At 38.5% G+C, this 22,562-nt stretch overlaps 1 protein-coding gene across 4 annotated transcripts in view; it reads left to right on the top strand.

Moving 5' to 3' along the window:
• RAB27B (RAB27B, member RAS oncogene family) overlaps positions 1–22,562 on the top strand; it is a 158,350-nt gene that overhangs the window by 31,391 nt on the left and 104,397 nt on the right. Inside the window, exon 1 of one of the 4 annotated variants that reach the window (XM_059039361.2) lies at positions 15,233–15,346. The exons of the other annotated variants lie outside the window; for them this stretch is intronic. The gene's annotated coding sequence lies outside the window, so the exon portion shown is untranslated. Of the gene's footprint in view, positions 1–15,232; positions 15,347–22,562 lie in introns of those variants that run through there. 4 annotated transcript variants of the gene reach the window in all.

Raw genomic sequence — 22,562 nt, 5'->3', positions numbered from 1 at the left:
GGCTGGGCCCGTGAGCCATGGCCGCTGAGCCTGCGCGTCCGGAGCCTGTGCTCCGCAACGGGAGAGGCCACAACTGTGAGAGGCCCGTGTACCACAAAAAAAAAAAAAAAAAAAAAAAACAAAAAACTATTTCCTTGTAACATTTGCAATTAGTCATAACTTTTGACCTTAATTTTTCATCTTAATTTGAGAGACAGTGATGGATGGCGTAGTAGTCAACAGAGAATATGAAATTCAGTCTACGTTTTCCTGAGAAAGTTGTTGATTATCTAATTTTATCATTTAAAATATATTTCGTTATGTATAAAGTGAATCCCTATATGTATTTGCCAAAAACTGAATATTAATAAATTAGTATACATTGTTGCAGAGACAATGTAATTTATCCCAAGGAAGAGTGTTTTGTCAGAATAGAGACTGAAAAGCGTTATTTATCTTTTTGGTAAATATTTAAGGACAAAATAATTCTAGTTGAAATTATCATAGTGAAAATGGAAAACAATAGGTTTTATGGGGCCTGAAGCTTATAGTATCTGGGGGGAGCCTCTTTGATTTGATCATAAATAAATGAATTATGAATACAGAATTACATATGGAAGCAAATAATTGAAATGACAAAACAAAATAAATTAAAAATTCTCTACAAACTGAAAAATATAAGAAACACCATAAAACCTAGAAATATTTGTATTAATGAATTGTCTGGTACACTTCTGCAATACCTTATTTTTCTATGGGTTTTTTGGTTGCATGTTCTTCATATGTTAAAGATTTGTAGGATCATTATTTTATAGATAGAATGGAGAGAGAATTCAGTCTCTCTATTAGCATAATTGATCAGAATATGTGTGTGCAGCCTTGCATGTGTATATATGTGTGTTTAACTTACTGATTATGTAGAAAAGATTTTTTTCAGTTTCACACCATTTTTGGTAGCATCATATACATTTATAGAATTGTAGGCCAATTTGGTAACCCTCTGTCAGGTTTCTCTCATATATGAGCTGGTTTTTAAAAGATTTCAGGTTTTCTTATGTAGTGTCTAATCTTAAGTGCTGTTTAAGTTGATGACGCTCATTTACCAGTTTGTCATCACTGTCCTTGTTGTAATGACGTATTTTACATTTTGTGTTATTCTTGTCATCCATATTTTGTGGGAAATCAGCAAGAAATTGAAATCTTTTTCCAGTGTCCATAGATTCACTCCTCTTCATTAATTAAATTAACAAACTATGGGGGCTTCCCTGGTGGCGCAGTGGTTGAGAGTCCGCCTGCCGATGCAGGGGACGTGGGTTCGTGCCCCGGTCCGGGAAGATCCCACGTGCCGCGGAGCGGCTGGGCCCGTGAGCCATGGCCGCTGAGCCTGCGCATCCGGAGCCTGTGCTCCACGACGGGAGAGGCCACAGCAGTGAGAGGCCCGCGTACCGCAAAAAGAAAAAAAAAAAAATTATCAAACTATGAAAGTGTTGATTCATTACTTCTCTTTAAAATATATTTCCTCCTCTTAATAAATTGTTGATTTTGGAAGATAATTTTTATCTGATGTTTTTGTTACAATCCTCTTGATACCAGATTGATTTCATTAACTTTCAGTTAGTTTTTTATCTGAATTTTCTCTCAAATCTTTAATGAATGCTGTTAAAGAGATAAAAGAAGCTACTTTTCATGTATGTTAAATCAGGAGTTTGTAGATACTCAGACTGTCTAAACTGTGGTTAAAATGGAGATTTTCAACTCAACATTCCCTTAGCCAAGTCCCCAAAATACTCATGGCCACTGATATATGTCTGATGTGAGAGGAAATGTGACAGAGGAAAAGTCAGAATGGAAATGGACAATGTTCTTATCCAAGGTAGTTAAAATATCTTATTTTTGTAAATTTAGCAAAAAATATATGACCTTTTGATTACCCCATGCAAGTAAGGGGACCTGAAATTTATGCTTCATTGGCTTTATGGCAAATCTTTTTATGGATGACCCCTAACATTTATGGATGACCCCTAACATATGCATGTATAATTTGTCTGCATATGAAAGTATGAAATATGACCCAATCATGTACAATATAATCTGCATGACACTAGGTAATGCACAAAAAATCATAATTTTCAGTTAAGAAAGATGTGATCCTAAAGTTTTTGAGTTTTTTTTGATCCTAAAGTTTTTTCGCAAGCAACATCTGTATTAGTATTTGTAAATTTCCTAGACCTAGGAAATAGAGAAAAACAGTAACATACTTGAAAACCAGTGAAATAAAAGTTATATACACCACACACGTGTACTCACAGAATGACAAAGACTGCTTGCAAATACTAACAGTGTGACCTGCTTTGAGATCTGATGAAACACCAGCCAACCATAATTTGATGTCTCTAAACCCCGAATTCAGTATTTCCCTAAATCTTGCCACTCACGCTCGCCATATTATACCCAGGAAGGTCTGCTCTAATTTAGATAACGAGTCAGAAAGAACGTATGATTCTTCCTTAAACTCTGTCGCTGGTAAATAGTGATCCAGATTATACCTTAAACAGAGCAGAATCTCAATAAACGTGCTGATTTTAACTGAATTATTAGTCAGGTGCTATGACCTATTTTTAAGTGCAGCTAGTGTCTTACTGTTTAGGAATCTGACTCTTAGAATCTTAGTTTGTCCAAAGCTTGTGTATATAAACTTGACCCCCTACCACTAAACTCTTCAAGAGTTCTGGCCTGGCTTTTTCTCCACATCTTCTAACTGAATAGCATTGTTGCAAGTTATGTGAAATCAATAGCAGTGGTTACTAATATCATGTAAAATGCAAAGCACATCTGAACCAAGAATTGATTTTTTCATAATATTCAGTAGATTAAGAGCTATGTTTACTGTACCTGCCAGAAATAAAGTCAGATTTTTGTTAACTCAAATTGTTCCCCCAGTAAATGCAAAGGTTCTGAATTTTTACATGTAGCCCACTTGTTTGAATAATTGGATCCAAAACATAATTTGGTTTCTAAAAGCTCCAATAATTATTTTAATTTGTCAAACATGTATGATCCTTTAAAAATTTTCTCTTTATTTTTGATTTGTATCTTTCCCTAACTTACCGAGTAGGCTTCCTTGAAAGCTCTTTTTAAAGTATTCGTTTGTATTATTTAACAGATTCCCCTACCACCACCACCCACAACCACCAAACGAAGAAATACCAACACAGTCTTCTTCAGAAAGGATAGCATACTGTAGGAAACCAGATAATCAAGAATTGTAGTTTTCTGTCACTAATCTTGACATCCCTTTAGAGCAGAGAGAATTCCTTTGTGAAATGGGTTGTGATTCAGTGAGTGTGGCATCTTTTCTTTATCTGCGGAATTAGAAGGGTCTTTCATTGGAAAAAAAAACAACACTATTTTTGAAGAATCTGATGAATGCTAGGTATAAGATTAATGCTGTGTTTTGTAACCTAGTTTTTTTCCTGTGTTTTCCGGGCAATTCTTTGTCCTCTATTAGATAATAACCAAGTGTTCTTAAAACAGTTTCTAGTTTGAGGCATGACAATTAACATTGTTAATTCCCTGGCTATTTGATTGAGAAACTACCTTCACTGTACTTTACAGAACAGGTACAATATGTGGTAATTTCTCATTGATTCCATTCAATTTACCAAATACTCATGAAAGCCATTATGTATACAATACTGTGTTAGTAACTGCAGGTGATATGAAAATAGAACAGATAGAGGTTTTACCTTCGAGAAACTGACAATGCAGTGAAGAAAATTAAACAAGCATCCAAATAAATATAGTACACAATTCAATAATAGAAATACCTAAAATGTGTTATAAACAAAGTATCAAGAGTTAGAGAGGGGAAAATATATCAGATTTGGGAGGAATTAGGAAAGGCTTCATGAATTGAGGACCATCTGAGATGGGTCTCAAAGGTTGGGGATGGAGTGATCGGTAGACCAAGGTGCCTCTGTCCAGCTTGCAAGTGACCAGAAACAAACAAAAACAGAGGAAGAGGATGGAGCCAAGAGATCCTGCTGGATTCTAACATTAATTTTTGCCCTCAGTCCACTCCATGTCCCTCTAGATGAACAAAGATGCTGGACTCATGATTCCAATGTGCTCTATAGTGTGTTGAAGTAGGAACAAACATCAGTGTAGCAAATAGGAGTTAATGAGTGGTCACTAATTAGCTTTGTGTAATTAACCTGTTCAGGCCTTGATACCTCCTTTTAAAATGAGTTTGAGGGAGTCAGGAGACTTCAAAATTCTCTCTGGAGAATTATACAATTAAACAGAAACCCAGCACCAACTTCTATTATCATATTCTTACCAGAGGTAACAGTATGTTTCCTTTTCATTTTTTTAAATTGTGAGTATGCCATTCCATCTATAACACTGATCTTTGCACACAGTACTTTGTCAATAAGTACCTATTGAATCACCACTAGTGTCAGGAAATGTGGCAAGTCACTAACTGGCGCCGAGTGTAGATGTGCTGCTTTGCAAGATGCTGTATATTCAGAGGGGTGTAAATACAAAGATAACTAGGACTCCTGGGTAAAACATAATACATATCAAAAAAGTGGTAGAGCAAATATGTTATTCATTTATTAAATAAACATTTATTTAGCTACGTCTCTGTTCACGGTGACTGCCAGGACACCTAGAGACAATCTTGACTAACTCAGATATAAACCGAACTCATAATCACCCAAGCATATATTTCAGGCATGATAAGTGCTATAAAAAATGTAAGATGCAATGAGCACAAAAAAGCAGGGTACCTGATCTAGTATGATGGATTGGAAAAGTATTTTCGAGGATGGGATGCTTGAGCTTAGATCTAAAGGATGAAGAGAGTGAAGCTAGGAAAGAGAATGATTATTTCAGGTCAGATGAGGTAGGTGGAACGTGCACACAGAAGATCGGGCCAAGAGTGAGTAACTTGTGTAGCAGGTAAAGATGGGGTTGTAGCTTAGAGAGAGAACCTGGAATTTTACTCTATGTGAAATGGAAAGCTATCCAAAGGATTTTAAGCAATAAATCACATGAGTTAACTTATGTTTTGAAAATATCATTTTGGCCGCAATGTGGAAAATAGACTAGATGAGTCAGGAGGCTATTGCATTAGTCCAGGAAAGAGATGATGACTTAAACTTGTTGCAGTTGCCCCGAACTTTCAATTTATGAAAAACGCAGTATCTGGGAAGAGCAATAATACAGGTATACTTGAATGTGGAATCTAAAGCCAAAACAAATGAACAAGCAAAACAAAACAAAACAAAAATCACAGATACAGAGGACAGAATGGTGGTTGTTTCTGGAGGGGAGGGGGCTTCAGGATGGGTAAAATGGGTGAAAGTTGCCAAGAGAATAAATGTTAAACATTCTCATCACACATATTAAAAAAATAAAATTGTAACTTTGTACTGTGACTGGATGGTAACTAAACATATTGTGGTGATCATTTCATAGTATATACAAGTATTAGATCATTATGTTGTACACCTGAAACTAATGTGACCTTATATGTCAATTATACCTCAATATATTAAAAAAAAAAGGCTTAAAGATGTTTCTAACTAGTTACTTGCAAATTGCTTTCAGCTCAGTATTTTTTCAGTGAAAGGAAGTTATACCCATACTGTAATGAATGTAGTGAAATGTTTAACAGTAATTTTAATAGAAATGTTTCTTACTAAGAAAAAAATAGAAAGAAAGGAAACCTGGAGAATTCTGAGTGAGACAGATGGTGTCCTCTTCAGGCAGGGCAGGCAGAGCCTGAAGGCAATCACGAGGACACCATGTTTATAGGACATGGCTTTAACTGGAGCCCTGTACTCTCTTATGGAAGGAGGAGAGTTAGACTGAATACCAATCATAGAAAATGGAAGAATATTCCTTAGATAATAAATAACAAGAGACCATTGTTGAATCAATGGGAAAGGTCCATGGAAAGGCAATTGTTAAATAAGGGGCATACTTGGTCTTTATTTTGTACTGAATATCAAGAAATGTGCTTGAGGACCTGACATCACAATGGGGATAATTTACAGTATTTCATTTCCTTCATCCTCCTGGTATGTCCTGTCCCCCTGAGGTTATAATTTGGGAAGTGAATCAAGATTTCAGCTGAAACTGTTACCAAAGCACTCAGAAGTTCATATTGATTCTCATTGTTATTTTTCCAGTAGAGCTTAACTTCTGAGGTTCTTTAAGATGCAGGTCTTGACTTTCTTCTCAGATGGGTGAGATCAGTTTCCTTCCCTAAAGAGAAATATTTCCATTCAAATAGATTCAGTGAAGCAGAATATAGAGTTGTTTTTGTTCTAGGGTTTGCATAAGAAATGTATTACATTTATCCATCCCTGTCATGTGAATGTATTTTCCCCCCTCAGAACAACTCATTTATCTTTAAAGTTTTGCTCTATTTGAATTGCAACAAAATGCATTACATCATAGATACACTTAATAAGAAACACCAAATATTAAAACTGGAAAAGGGACCCAATGTCCCCTGCCTACATACAGCTGTTTGTAAACCATCATTCAGGTTTATCCCTTATTCACAGCAGACTCCGTCAGGCAATAACAGCTACTGGGCTGCCACATAACTTTTTCTTTTCCTAATACCAACGCTTCTCTTATTTACAAAGCAGTGAAGAAGATAAACCCAATAAGTCAAAACCCCTATGTATCAATAAATCCTATTGGCTTAATTAAAAATAGATCTAATAGGACCACTTCTCACCACATGTCTACTGTTACCAACTCAAGCCACATGATCCCACAGATGGATTAATGACATCTGAATCCTTTCCTAACTGCTCTGGATGCTTCACCCGTGCTCCCTGTAGTGGATTGAATAGTGCTCCCACCCCTACCAGCCCGAGATTCATGCCCGCCCAGAACCTTAGAATGTGGTCTTATTTGGAATAAGGTCTTTGCAGATGTAATTAAGGTAACGATCTAGATGAGACCCTACTGGATGAGGGTGGGTCCTAAGTCCAATGAGAGTGCTCTTGTAAGCCATGGAAAAGAAGACGCAGAAACACAGAAAGGAAGGAAATGTGAAGATGGAGGTAGATATTGAAACAATGCATTTACAAGCCAAGGAGGGCCAAGGATTGCCAGCCACCACCAGAAGCTAGGAGAGAGGCATAAGATGGTTTCTCCCTCAAAGTCTCCAAAAGGAACCTACCACGCCAACACCTTGATTTTGGACTTGTGATAAATTTCTGTTGTTCTAAGCCACCCAGTTGGTGATAATTGATTATGGCTGCCCTAGAAAACAAATCACTCCCTTCCAGTCTAACTGTATTTCCTTCTACTCTCCTCTTGCTCACTCTGCTTTAGCCACAGTGGCCTCTTTGCTGCTCCTTAAACCACCAAAATATACTCCTGTTTTGAGCCTTTACACTTGCTATTCCCTCTCTTGGGAATAGTCTTCACCCAGATAATGTGCTTGACTTGCCCAGGCAACTCCTTAGGTGCTTTGTGCAAAGATTACTTCTTTCTTGAGGGCTTCTCTGATCATTTTACTTAAAATTGCACACCTCCTTCCTCTCCCCACCCACTCCTTATCCTTCTCCCTGCTTTATTAGTCTTTCTAGCATGTATTGCTCTTGGGCAAATAGTTTACTCCTTTATTTGCATATTGTATGCCTCCTTCCTCTATAGTCTGTAGGCTGTGTGGGTGCGGATCTTTGCTGTTTCTGTCACACTCGTGTCCCCAACACCAGTAACAGTATGTGTCATAGCATACCCAGGCAGAGAGGAAGAAATGCTTAAACTAAAGAAGGTTACTTTACTTCTTCCAACAAAAAATTGGCACTTGCCATCTGCCTCTGCAAGGATGAAGTCACTAGCCACTGCAGCCACTGACCCTCAACACCCCCTGAAAGGAGTTCAGGGTGGAGATCAGGGGTGAAGCACTCTGTGCTCTGGGAAAAACTGGCAGAACAAGCCTTTAGGTAGATATTTTCAGAAGATTTTATGAGCCCAATTCTTGCATCTTATACCTAGAAAAGCACTAAAATCATTAACAGTGACATCTGCTCCTTGTGACTAGCAGTCAGCCTCTACCACAATGTGTGCTTGACTGCACGTCCCCCCTTCATTAAAGTCATATGTATACTGCCCTTCCCTCTGCCTCTCCAGAGCAGTTTCTCAGAGCTATCTGAAATGCTGTCTCCCGGGCTGTAGTCCTCATTTTGCCCCCAATAAAAATTAACTCACAACTCTCACGCTGCGCATTTTTTTTCAGTTGTCAGTCGACACTTCACACTTATTTTTCTAATTAATTAACTCATCTATCCATCAAATATTCGTTGAGTCTCTAAGCTCAATGATTTGATGAATACTTTGATCCATAAAACTTGGTCCTTGCCCTCAGGAAACTTAAAACTTAAAAAAAAAAAAAGGGTAAAGTATCTATACAAAAAAAGTAAGTGAGGGTAATGGAAAGTCTCTGAAGTGAGAGTACCATGGTTCATATACTGCATCTGACATTATTTTGAGCATTTAAAATATTTTATTAACTTCCTAGTTTTGTAGATCATGCTTTTTGAAAAGTCACAATACAGACCAGTGAGTGACACAAAAACACAAAGTCCTTCCAAAAGCACAAAGTTGCTAAAGAGCCCAGGAAGGGAGAGATCATTTCAGGCAAAGGCATTCAGGGAAGGCATCCTGGGGGAGAAGGTATTTGAGCAAAGCTATGAAGGTAGGCATGAATTTGGTTGGTAGAGAGTATGAGAATGTACTCCAAGGATAGCAAATAATACTTCAATATACTGTATGTTAATACATCTGGCAGATTTGCAGCGTCTCCAGCTTTCGTGGGAGAGATGCCGGGGAAGGTTAGGTGATAGACTGAAATATCCTCTACATGATTTGATTCCTCTACGTCTGTTTGATAGAGAGAGAAACAGGGATAGGAGGAGTCTCTGTCATTCAAATACATTTGAAAAAAAAGTTATGACTCAGGCTTTCCCCTTGAAACTCCTATGCATCATTTGTTTCTTTTCTCTTGGCCCCATCCCCTTTAAGTACTAAAGTCCCATACTCAATCCAGGACTGCAGCAAGAGTCTGGTCCTAGTAGAAACTGGCAAACTGCCTGAAAAGGACCAGTTTTGAGAAGGGAAAAGTTTCAAAGTTCTCACTCCCTAGTTGGGGCATTTGTCACCTCTAATCAAGCCATCCATCTTTGGCAGCCTTGACGTCTTAAATATTGAACATTCTTCTTCAGTCAAGCATGCGCTGTCTCGCATGTAGTAGGTATTCATGAAACAGTAGTTAACCTTGATTTATATTTAACTTGGCTTGTTTATTGATTGCTCTCTCTTCCTCTCAGCCTTCCCTAGATGTAAGTCCTTGATCTATATTCATCATCGAAGTCACAGAACTGAGCACATACCAGGTACCTCATTAAAGCTCATCTAACTGAACTCAGTTCTCATGGAATAAATACATTGTCCCTACTCCAACTTTCATATCTATGTGGGTAAACTTCAAGTCTGTGTCTCTGACCAGGCATTTTCTTACAATCCTATACCTCCTGAAATGTAATATTGTAAAAGAACATTGAGTATAACATCATGAGATTGGGATTAAAGTTTTGGCTATACTCGCTGCTGAGTGTGTGTTTAGAGCAAAACCCAATATTTCTGCTATACAATTTTCTTACCTGAAAAGTAGAGGTGATAGTGATCATATCTATATCTCATTTGGAAAATGAGCTAAGATGGGTGAGTGTGCTTTGCAAGTAGTTGTGCTTTCCTCAGTCACCATTATGGTGATGGAACATCTCTCCGTGGGTATTTGCCCTCATGTCCTCAACACTCTGTTAATGACACTACCACTCTCTCAGGTTTAAAGTTGATTGCTATCTTTTTTTTTTACCATACCTTTTCTTTGTTTTCTTTATTCAGTTGCTCTGCAGGTGCATTGATTCTTTCTTCAAAATGCATTTCAGACTTGTCCACTCCAGGGTAGGTTTGTCCTAAACTCCTAGCTTTGTCTTCTAACTGATGGCTACTCTTTGTGATATCTCACTACCCCAGCCCACATCAAACATCACCAACCAGATTTATTTTCAAAAAACCCTGCTGGGTCATCTTACTTCCCAGTCAGAAATCCTCCAAGTGTTCTCCATTGTACGTCTTTTATTCATTCATTTGTTCTTTTCAATGCCTATTTTTCATGCCCAGGCTACATAGAAGGTGCTAAGGATGAAGAAGAAAAGACCCACAACTCCAGGAAGACTCTTGAATTCTCATTACAATAAAGACATTTAAATTCTGCATGTACCCTGCCCCCTCCAACCTTAATTTGCTTTCCCCTCAAGCTCAGTGCTCACCCCTAACCCTACTCCAGGCAACCTAGATTCTTCACTTTTCCGTGACTAAAACATTGCAGTGAATCTGATTTCAAGATACTGTTCATGCTGCTCTCCAGCCCAGAATGCCCTTCATTTGTTAAGCAAATATGTATCGATCAAGGCACTTTGTGCAAGGCAAAATCCTTTCTGCATCTACTTGTGGGTCTAATTTAAAAGGTACTTTGTCCCCGTTGAGCTCAAGTCGAAAATTCTAATGGCTTCATCTGTGCCTCATAGGGATACTGGATGCTGAATTATTCACTGCCTTATGATTTTGCTTACTTGTGTGTTTGTCGAGATTATAAACTCAAGACGTCTAGAGTCTTGTTAACTTCCTACATTCCCTTCTCCCTCCCCTCTCTCTGTCCCCACCGCCACCATACGATGAGCTGCCTACAGAAAACATTTTGCAAATACGTTTTAATTAAATGAAGTATTGAAGGAGGAGATACTGGGCCACACCCCACTGCTCACTGTGATAAAGCAACTTACTGATGTTTGTTCTGCAGAAGGTTAGTTCTGTCAGAAAATGGTATTAGGTGCACACACACATACACACACACACAAAGACTTCCATATTCAAATATGTTTGAGAAATAATGGGTTAAATAAAATTAAACTGGTTTATTTATAGCAGGACTCCTCAGAGCTTTTAGTATGCTGATAAACATTGACTTCTTCCAGCAGGAACTGTAGTTTCTCAAATTTATTTAACTACAAAACACAACTGTTTTTGTTGTGGCACATTTTTAGTATTAGTGCACAACAGTCCCACCTCTGGAATTGCCAGTTTTAGACTCTGTAAACCCACTAGTTCCTCGAGTTTAGTTCCAGATTTGTAATTGCTGCAGGAAGTAACACATGGCTTTATTCCATTTCACCATTTTATCGTCTTCATGGTAAACCCTCCAGAGATTAGCAAAAGCAGCAAACAATACAAACAAATATAAAGCAAAGCAACATTGGAACATTAAAAATGGGGTCAATATTGGAGAATGAAAGGGCACTGATGACCCTATAAATTTAGCTTATGGAGGTTGCATAGCAGGTAGAGTAAAAGCCGGCAGACTTATGCAATGAGCACCAGATTAGGATTCAGGAGAACTGGGTTCCATTCTTGCCTTTGCCCTCAATTGCCCTAGGATTTGACCAGGTAATTTAATGTGTCCAGTCGTCAGCTTTTTCCGTTTATAAAGTGAAGGGGTTAGGTTAAATGAGTGCTAAAATATATTTCGGGTCTAAGTGTCTATGTTTCCGTACTGAGGTTCTTTTCATTTTAGTTGTGTCTTACCTCTGCATACAAATCCATGAAATACACCTCAGGACATGGACGTAGTGCATGAAATGCTAGAAATCTCTGATAAGGGATGTGCAGGTGACTGGCTTTTGTTTCATATCCCCTCCGGTAGTTTGTGTGCTGGTTCCCCAGAGATAATAAACTCAGATTGTTGGTTTTGAAATGTCATTTCAGTTACTCATTCTAAAGTGAAGAAGCGATGCCTGCCTAGGGAATTTTTAATGTGAATCAAGGAGCTAAATCATCACTAATGCATCGTAATGTGACTTTCCTAATGACTTCTTTAGAAGGTTGCTGCTGGTTTGCTTTTGGCTCTTCCTTTAATTGTGCCAAACGACAAGAACGTAGGCATTTGGCCACAGCTGACGAGGAACTTTTGATGACTATCCAATTCACTTAATTTGTGAATGAATACAAATCTGGACTCTAGACTCAAACAGGGAAGGTGGGAAAACTTTATCACAAAGGTTTTTCCCATCCTGAAAGCCAAAGATTTTCCTTTCTTTTATCTAAGACTTTTAACATATTACCTAAAGGAAATGAAACACTAAACTACTTTCTCCATTTTCCCTCTGAAATGTTTGCTCTAATACTCCCCAAGCAGGTTTTCACATGGGTAAATAATCTGGAAGAGCAAATAACTCTACACACAACCAAGGTTTACCCAGTGGCTCACGCTGACATGCGGTAGGCAGTACTGACTTTTCAGGAGTCGCCCAGCTGTTCTAAGTAAGGGGTTAGAGGTCACAGTATAGTGCTCTGGTGAGATAATGGCTGTGAGGGCATTTGACTGCAATAGCTATTTTAACTCCCTGTATTTTCGAGAGAACCACCAGTAGGTGGTGACTGATTAATGGTCTTTCTTTAAAACAAGACACAGCTAAAAATAATCTAGGTAGGAACAGGTTGTATCAAGGTGTTCACAAACACAATGAGGCAATCATTTTCGTTTTATTTTAGATAATGACACTGAATACTATGAAGTCAGCGAATGTTGTTTATCTTCCATTTTTATCTTATTTAATGTACACTCATTTCATTCCATCTGGTCAGTCCTCAACCAGCTGAAGTCAGTTGGTTCTTTTGCCTGTTTCCCACAGTTCACCAAAGGGCTCACAAAATACCCACAAGTGCCACCCTCTGCACGTTGAATGTTGCTATTGTTGTATGATTGAGCTTTACCTACTGTGTGGACACAGCAAGCTCAGCCTTATCTCCAATAAAGTGATCAGATTGTAAGGGAATGATTTGCTCCATAAAACTAATCTGGAATCATTTCAGGGACTGCCTGTATTGAGGAAGCTAGTGAGAAGATTAAAAGATGAACAGGGGGCTTCCCTGGTGGCGCAGTGGTTGAGAATCCGCCTGCCGATGCAGGAGACACGGGTTCGTGCCCTGGTCCGGGAAGATCCCACATGCCGCGGAGCAACTAAGCCCGTGAGCCATGGCCGCTGAGCCTGCGCGTCCGGAGCCTGTGCTCCGCAACGGGAGAGGCCACAGCAGTGAGAGGCCCGCGTACCGCAAAAAAAAAAAAAAAAAAGATGAACAGGGACATATGATAGGTAAGAGACAATCCTTTCTTCCAAGAATCCCAGGCCAAAGACATGGAGAAGAAAGACAGGCAAGCAGAAATCACAGCACTGCCTGGTAGGAGCCATTGCAGAGTAAAGACAAGGAAGGTGTGTAGGAACTGGATGGATACCCTGGAGGAGGTGAACCTTGAACTCGCGTCGAGGGATGAGTAGAAATTCCTCAGGCAGTTAAAGAGGAAATTGTTATAGTGGTAAATCCAAAGAAAAGGTAGGGTGAGAGTGTGGAGCATGTTCTAGGAATGGAAAAATGTTCCCTATGGATAAAGCACGAAGGTGTTTGTGGAAATGGAGAGCTGTGATGATGGAATAACAGGCGATGGTCAGATAGTGAAGAGCCTTGAAGGGCAAACAGCCTTTAAATTTAAAAAATTATTGCCTAAAGCTAATAAAGAGCCATGGAGAAATTTTAAATTCTCTTTCCTTCACTCAAAGTATATATTCTTTTCATATATACTAAAAGTGAACACATACAGGCTTTCTATATTTGATTTCACCTTAGCCTGTTGTCTTCTGTATTCTCATCACCAAACTATCCACTTGGGATAATTGATGTTAACACTCTGATTTAACCATCATGCTTTCTCACGGTTTGTATAATCATATACAAATATGTAAAAGCACACGTAGATGGAGTTATCATTGTTTAATAAGAATTTACTCATATTGTCTCTACTTTTCTGCATCTTGGTTTTCTCACTTAATGCCTCTTTGGAACTCCTCCAAGTTAACTTACATTTTCGAGGCTTCATAAAATGTGAATGTATCATATTTTCCATGTTTATTTAATAATCCACCTATTCATCTATTGATATGCTTTTTCTTTGCCTCCAGTTTATATATACACATACACATTACATATATATTCTTACAAACTGGTGTTGCTATTTCTAGGATACTTAATTTTAATAAGTTGCCAGATTATATTCTCAGGAGGCTATAACAACGCACATTTCTGCCAGCAGCATATGAGAATAACTTTTATTACAGAACTTCGTTAGCACTGGATGATATACTTCTTTTTTGTTTTGGATGGTCCATTGTGTATGAAATTATTACATTATGCCACCTCATTAGAGCACATTTTCTTATATTTCTTCACCACTAGGATTTGATCTTTGAGGAATAGTTTTCTATTCTTTGCCCAGTTTTGTTGTTTTATGTTTTTTTCTTGTTAAATTTTTGAGAGCTCTTTGTCTATGCTCTGAGATAGTAATACTTATTCAAAATTAATTTTGTCTAGTGAGTTTTAATAATAGTATATTTTGCCATACAAAAGGTTTAATTTCTATACGGTATCTTTTCATTTCTAACATTGAGGTTTCTGGTTGTGGTTAAGAGGATCTTCCTTTGTCCTACATTGCACATGTATTTGCTGAGATAGTCTTTCGTGATTTTGTGGTTTTATTTGTTACAATTATCTAATTCATGTTAACATTTATTTTTGTATATAATGTATGTCAGGGGTCCAATTTCTTTTCCTTCTAGTTAAGTAGCCTACTATTTATTAAGTAAACTACCTTTTCCCCCACTGCATTGAAATACCACCTTTATCATGTGTTCAATTCTTCTGTATTCTGGGATCTATTTCTGCATTCTCAGTTCTGTTTCATTGATCTATTTCTCCTTTCCTATACCAATACCATGTGTTTGAAGAGCAGCCTTATAGTACTTTCTACTATCTGTAGAAAGGGCAAGCCTTATCCCTTCCTTAACATTCTTTTTCAAAATTTTCTCCTGCTTTTATTATTCCATATAAATATTAGCACCGTTGGATCCAATTCAAAAAATCTTGTTTGGGCTCTAATTAGAATTGAATTAAATTTATACATTAATTTGTGGAGCAAAGGCATGATAGTTTTTCTCATTTACATTCTGTCCCTTTTTTGTTAAACTGGCGAGGCATGACCAGATGTTTATTTTAAAGGTTCAGTGCAGCACCCGAATGGAGGAAGGATTAGACTGCAGTAAGACTGCACAAGGAAGATCATTATGTGGATATTGTCATCATCCAAAAGATGCTGAGTCCAGGCTAAGGCAGTGACAGTCACGTGAGCCAAGAGAGGACTGAAAAGAGAGTTATTTTGCAGGTAAAGATCAACATAAATTTTTAATGGGACCGATTCAGAAGTTGAAGGAGATGTAGGAGTATTTAATGACTTAGAATCTTGGCTGGATTGTGACTGGATTCATGTGTGTGCCATTTATAAAGAGGCATCAGAATAAGGTAAGCATTTCCAAGAGTAGAGAGGCAATGAGCTCAATATTGGATGTATTTCATTTTAAAGTCCCTAGAAATAAATAAGAATTTGGAGTTGAAGTGAGAGATCTGGGTTAGAACTATAAAGGGACTATCATAGGGTGAAGGTTATAGTTGAGGCGCGTGCATGCGTGTGGGGTGTGTGTGTGTGTGTGTGTGTGTGTAGAAGATGAGATTGCCCAAAAAGACCATGCAAAATAAGAAGATCAAAGTTCATTAAAGGAACTCTTCCACTCTCTCTTTAAAACATCACATCTGATTCATGTTTGGCAAAGTGACAAAGGATATTTCTACTTGTAAAGAAGCCAGACGGAGGATAAATTTTCACTCAGTTTTCCTAAAATAGTTAGAAGGATGGACTAAAACGCAAGCAGCCTTGGACACTGTGATCTGAAGACTCTGGCAAGAATAAATATTTGCTTTATTTATGGTGTCGAGGAAGTCTAGTCTCTAATTTAGTCAATAAAAATCATTCGTATTACTTGATGGAGTAAAGACTTTCTCATTTGTGTACATTTATTGACACACATGCAAACCCACAAAAACACATTGATTTATTTAAATGTTCCTCTTCGATTTCTTCATGTTATATTTGCTTTTTGATGAGCTGCCATGTTTATTTCTAATGATGAGTTTCTTTAGAGAATGTGTCTCTTTACCTCCAGTGATAATATTATCAGTATAGTCACATAGAGGTCCTGGATGGGGACTGCTTTGTTAGATGACATTTGGCAGCTGGCTGACGAGGTTTAGCCAATTGCTGTGCCAGATATTTAGTAACATAATGTATCATGGGTTGGATGCCAGTGGTTCTTGGACCATTTCCTGTCCGTGCTTAAGTGCAATGGACCCAGGGGGTGACTAACAAAGTGGCACGCTTTATTCATCTGTGAATAACAGCATATGCAAATGAAGCCTGGGAATTAGAACTCTCCTTCCTTTGCTGGAGAAAAGAGAATGCTTTGGTGGCTCATCCTTAATTCTGCATTGGCCTCTAGGCTTATCCTTATTGATTGTTCCCACATTTCCATGCAGCAATTTGAATCAAAATGTGAAATCTTTCATTTTAAAAGTTGTATGCATCCAAACTTCAAATAGACATATACTCTGAGAATAAGAGATGTTTTGCACTGAACTAGGACAGTTAAAATCCTTACTCTAAACCCAGTTCTCCTTTATTAATTACTGTAAAGTAATACTTAAGATATTAAGTATCTTAAGATATTATATTTTATACTCAGTTTGTTGCATACTTAGTAAGCAATGCTTCTTATTCATTCACTTATTTAACAAATTTTTATTAAAGATATACTGTGTATAGTCACTAGGCTGCATGTTGTCCCATCCCATATGCTTTGTTACATGTGATTCTTACTGCTTTCATTTGTTTGCTCATTTCTTCATACAACTTAACCTTTGCTATCTGGAAGAATAATACCAGTTTCTTTCATAATTTAATTCCATGATTTTTCATGCATTTTGTACTTGATTATTTATATGCAATTTCAAATCCAATGTATTTTCAGAATTTTTTAAAAAGCGGGTAGACCAGTTGTCAAGCCTGTATATCCTTCTTTCTTCACTGATCATTTTTGGTTCACTTGGCAACAATCATCTCATATTTTATCCTGCATTTAATTGATCTGAGCAGTTATTGGCTTTGAAATTTAATTTTCTAAAACACTAAAGAAAATGAGTCAAGCAAACAGTTAGAGGGATCAATATTTCTTGCTCCTTAGGCCAGGATCCAATGTAGTAATGTTCATCCTATTTAAGGATACTCCTGGGTGGATCTTCTAAACAGAAGCTCAGCACCAACGTCATTGGCCTGATTCTCCCCAAAGGAAACAACCCGTGGGGCTCTACAGGGGAAAGTGAAAGGGGTAATGCCATGGTGATGAGCCCCAGTTCCATTTTATACAAGCGTGGCTCAATACAATGGCCTCTTCTCTGTCACTTGGCTATTATTTATTATTCCTTTCCATCAGGCTATCAGGTCAAATTGACCTTCTCTTCTAAGCACTTAACTCTGCCAGACACTGTCTTAGGTGTTGCAGATACACATGAATACGGAAGTTTTCTTACATAAGAATGCACACTCTAGCAGAGGATAGAGATACATAAAGCAGGATATATGCTACTTCCTAAGGCCAGAAAGTGTCAGTTATTTAACTTTTGACAAGTAGGAAATATACCTTCTATTTTTTCTAACATATTCATTTTCTTCAAATGGTAACCAGAAAAGTCTTTAAAGAAACTGTATGAATGAATAACTAAAACACACAGTAGGTATCTCTGCCTATTATACTCTCAATTGACACTCTATACTCTCCCGCCTCAAAAAAGGGGAATGCTATCAGAAAAAAATCATGGATTATCATTCAGAAATAATTATAACTTTGTAAGGTTGATTTTCATGCTGGGAACATTTTCCTGAAAATGTTACTATATTAATAGATAACTTATATTGAGCATCTATTCTATGTGACCAGCTCAGAGCTAAGCACTTTGTATGTAATATTATCTCATTAATCCTTCCAATAACTCCACAAGGAAGGTACCATTATTACTTCATTTTACAGACAGGAAAGCAGAGACCTAGAGGGGTGAATTGGGTTCACTGACTAAGGCTATGTGGATTTTAAGGCATGGAACCAAAACTGAATGCAGGAAGTTTGGCAAAGCTCTAAGAGAATTTAACTACTCCAATGGTCTCACCCTCAATAATTATGTAAACTACCCATTATTCACTGCTTGCTATATTCCAGAGAGATGGCGAAGCCCTTCATAACTCTGTTGCATTCATTTCTTGTTACAACTTGGAGAAATTGAGACTATTCATTTCTATTTTCATTTTCATTTTACAGTGAAGAAACACTGTTTAGTAATTGCTCCAGATCCTAAAATAGCATCTTCTTCCTGCCATTCTTTATCCTCATATCCTGCTTTATTATTTTATTTTCATAGAACTTACTTCCATCTGACAGTTTTGTATTCATTTGTATATTGTCAGTCTCCCCTCACTCCATCAAAGGCTTCTTGTGTTTTGTTCACTGCTGCATCCCCAGAGCCTAGATCTGTGTCTTAGAAACACCATGCGCATAACAAATATCTGCTGAGAGGTTGAATGAATAAATACAAAAGCATCTGTGTGCTTTTGGGGGGCTGTCAGTCACTGCTCTTGCATCCTGGGAGGAACTTGGCCTCTGTCCTTTCCACTGCATCTTCAGAGGGCCTGGCCCTGTAGTGGGCAGTTCAGCTTCACCCAGCCTCAAATTAGGAGTGTGTCTGCCTTTCTCCTCTTGGATGGCCCCCACCTGGAGGAGGCCATGATCACAGTGTCAACATGAAGCAGCTTTGAAATCACATAAAGCCCAGAAATGATGTCTGGTACATTCTCAAGCTCCCATTAGCTAAATAACGGAATGTAGCAGTTACACTTTAGATCTTTTTCTCGAGGCTGGAATTGATGCCAATTTGACAATATTCTATCCATTACACTTCCAGAGAACAGGTTGAATTTCTTGGCCTAATTTTTGTCCTCTTGGCATCATATTGCCAAGGAAAACATATCTAGGGATTTTTCCACCCAAACCTGCTGCCCCAGCCAATAATGTGGTCCTTGCAGCATCCATAATCTTTTCCCATCTTTTTCAACTGCCAGGCTTTGAATCTTAGCCTTTAGGATAACACTAGTGTATGTGGACCACATGGAGTCTGACCCCAGAATAACAGTTCTAGTGAATTGAATCTAATAGTCCTCTGAAATCTAGCCCTTGTCTATTTCCTCTTCATCTCCCACCACCCCCTGATAGAACTATTTGTAATGTCCCCCATGTCAGCCATGCTACTTTCACTCAGACTTTTTGCCTATGCTGTCTCCTCCTCCTGAATGCCTGAATATCACCCCTCCTCTTTGTGACCTAGCCAATTTCGAGTCTTCTCCAACTTTCTCCCTGATACCTCCACCACTCATATGAGTGTACGATCGGCCCAGTGCCATCACTCTCCATCATATACATACTGAGCATCCAGGTGCCTTGCAGTGTGCCAGATTCTGAGAAGCATAGTGATGCTATAAGGCAACCACAGGAAAATGCTGAGACCCTCTGGCATTTCCACAAATGATTTCTCATGGAAAAGATATGGAGTTACTATACTGTGATCATAGCTGTTAAGTATGTTACTCCAAGTTTTATGTGCTGCTTATTCAGAAAATATGTCAGATGGGACACAAAGAGCAGACATGTAGTATTTGCAAATCCCTTGGTATAAATCCCATTTGTTTGCAAATTGAATTTGTTTGACTGCAATGTTTTTAGAAAACAGAGAGAAACTGGTCCTTCAGTGTTTCCAGTTAGGAAAGGAAGTTGCCCGTAATCGCAGCTACGAGCTAGAGCACCACCCCTTCTAGGAAGGGTTTCCTGCTCAGACATGCAAGGCCTGACTGCAGGCAGAGACCCCACCCACTACTCTTTACACACCTTTGCATTCCACCCCAAAATCAAGTGAACTGATCCCTCACTGAGGCCTCAACCATTCATGAAATCAGACTTGATAAAGTCACCTTCAGGGAGCAGGAGCAGCCAGTGGTATGTGAGCATTGCTGGGCCCTGCATTTTGTAAGCAACAGGGGCTAGTAAAGCTCAAATGTCTGGCCTCTATCCCTTGGTTTCCTGAAATCTCCACCTTTTGTGGTTGAATGACTCATAGCAAGGACAACCCAGAAGAGAGGTGCCATTGCTGCTTTGGGAGGATTGCAAAACCAGCAGTGAACAAAACAGATGACTTCCTTATCTTCCTGGAGGATAGATTCTAGAGGGTGTTGCCATAATGCCCTCTGCAGATTTCTTTGTGGGCCCCTTCAACACTGTTCTACATCAGTTTATGTGCTTGGACTGTGAAAATTTTTGGAGTCTTTTCGTTTTGATGTCCACAGTGCCTAAAATAACTCCAGCTCCTAATCAGTCACATGGGGACTATTTGGTGAATAAATGAATCTGATCACAATAACATAATCATATATAAAAATAGGGTGCTTAGGGCTTCCCTGGTGGCGCAGTGGTTGAGAATCCGCCTGCCGATGCAGGGGTCGCAGGTTCGTGCCCCGGTCCGGGAAGATCCCACATGCCGCGGAGCGGCTGGGCCCGTGAGCCATGGCCGCTGAGCCTGCGCGTCCGGAGCCTGTGCTCCGCAATGGGAGAGGCCACAACAGTGAGGCCCGCGTACCGCAAAAAAAAAATAAATAAAAATAAAAAAAAATAAACTGGAAATACACCTTGCAGTACTCCCCTCAGTTCCATTGATGAGATAAGTATACAGTACAATACAGCAGCCAGAGTGATTGATTCTCTTAAAACATATGTCAAATCATGTCACTCCTCCCCTTAAAATGCTCAAATGGTTCCTCCTCTCACTCAGAGTGGAAACCTCTATGATCTTGCTCACAACCACCTTCCTGACCGTGTACCTTTCCCCATCCCCTTTGTTCATCCTTCCAGCCATTTCCAAGTTTAAAATTGTTAACAAGTGCCTGCCTGATCAATCAACAGACACACCTCTATCTCAGGACCTTTGCTCTGGCTTTTGCATTTGACTGGAATGTTCTTTACCCTCAACTTTCTCAGATCATTTCTTAAAATTCCACTCTATCAGTGAGACCTTGCCTGACCGTTCTTTCAAAAATTGATTCCCAGGACTAACTATCTCCCTTCCCGTATTTCCCTTGGTAACACCATCTTAGGTAATGAAGTTTATAGTCTACTTAGTTATTTTGTTTATGGTTATCTTCTCCCATCAGGATATAAGCTCCATGAGGGTTTTCGGTTTTGCTTTCTTCCCTGCTGTCCGCTCAGCTACAGGAACATGGGAGGTATTCAGTAAATATTTGTTGTTCAGATGTATTAATGCATATTTTATAGACACTGTCTAATAATAAGGACAAAAAAGGGAATGCATGTTTTTGAAGAGCTGTGGGCCAGTTACTATAGCACATGCTTCTAATGCCTTAAGAGAAATCTAAGATCAAATCATTGAATATGGGATTTTTCCCACCCACTTGTGACTTTAGAGGCCCCTAACATGAAGTAGCACGTCCAAGCGAGGTGTCAGAAATGGGGTGTAAACCTATGCCAGTTTGACTGGCATTTTCCAAAAACACGTTTTCTTTCCATACTTTTTGTGGCTAATCTGCCTCTTCCTTCTCCTCTTCCTCTGCTTTCTCTTCTTCCTTTATATTTTCCGCTCCTCTTTTTCCTCTACTTTTCCATCATTTTTGTCTTCTGCAAAATACTTCCTCCTCCCTCAGACAATGTGGTGTTTGCATTCAACTTTATGAAAAAGCCAAAGTGCCTTCCCTTGCGTCTTTTCAGAATTACTCCAACTAATTCTAAGTTGTTGGAAAAAAGTAACATCAACGAAAACGTTCCTTTGACATTTCCTGCCTCCCCAGACCTGTTCTCACTTGTCTCTCTATGTGCAAATCTCAGTCTAGTTGAAGTGGAAGTTCACTGGGAGCAACCAGAACCCAACCTTCCTTTCTGCCTAATTCCCTGGTGACACACTAACTCATTCCTTTGTTTCATATACAAATCAGCAAGATAATACTGCTGTCTGAAGGAAGAATGTGCCATCTGAAATACCACTGAAATACTAGGTTAGATTAGATAATATCTTTCTTTTTTCTAAAACTTAAAAAAAAGTTTATAGTTGATGTACAATATTATATAAGTTACAGGTGTATGACATAGTTATTCACAATTTTTAATATATATATTCCATTTAGCGTTATTACAAAATATTGGCTATATTCCCTATGTTATACAATATATGCTTGTAGCTTATTTTATACCTAATAGTTTGTACCTCTTAATCCCCTACCCATATATTGCCCCTCCTCCCTTCCTTCTCCCACTGGTAACCACTAGTTTTTTCTCTAATCTGTGAGTCTGCTACTTTTTTGTTATATTCACTAGTTTGTTGTAATTTAAACTCCACATATAAGTGATATTATCTAGTATTTGTCTTTATCTAACTTATTTCACTTA

Source organism: Kogia breviceps, chromosome 15 (genome assembly GCF_026419965.1).
Source record: "Kogia breviceps isolate mKogBre1 chromosome 15, mKogBre1 haplotype 1, whole genome shotgun sequence".
Classification (NCBI taxonomy): Eukaryota; Metazoa; Chordata; class Mammalia; order Artiodactyla; family Physeteridae; genus Kogia; species Kogia breviceps.
This window is presented reverse-complemented; position numbering and strand designations above follow the sequence as displayed.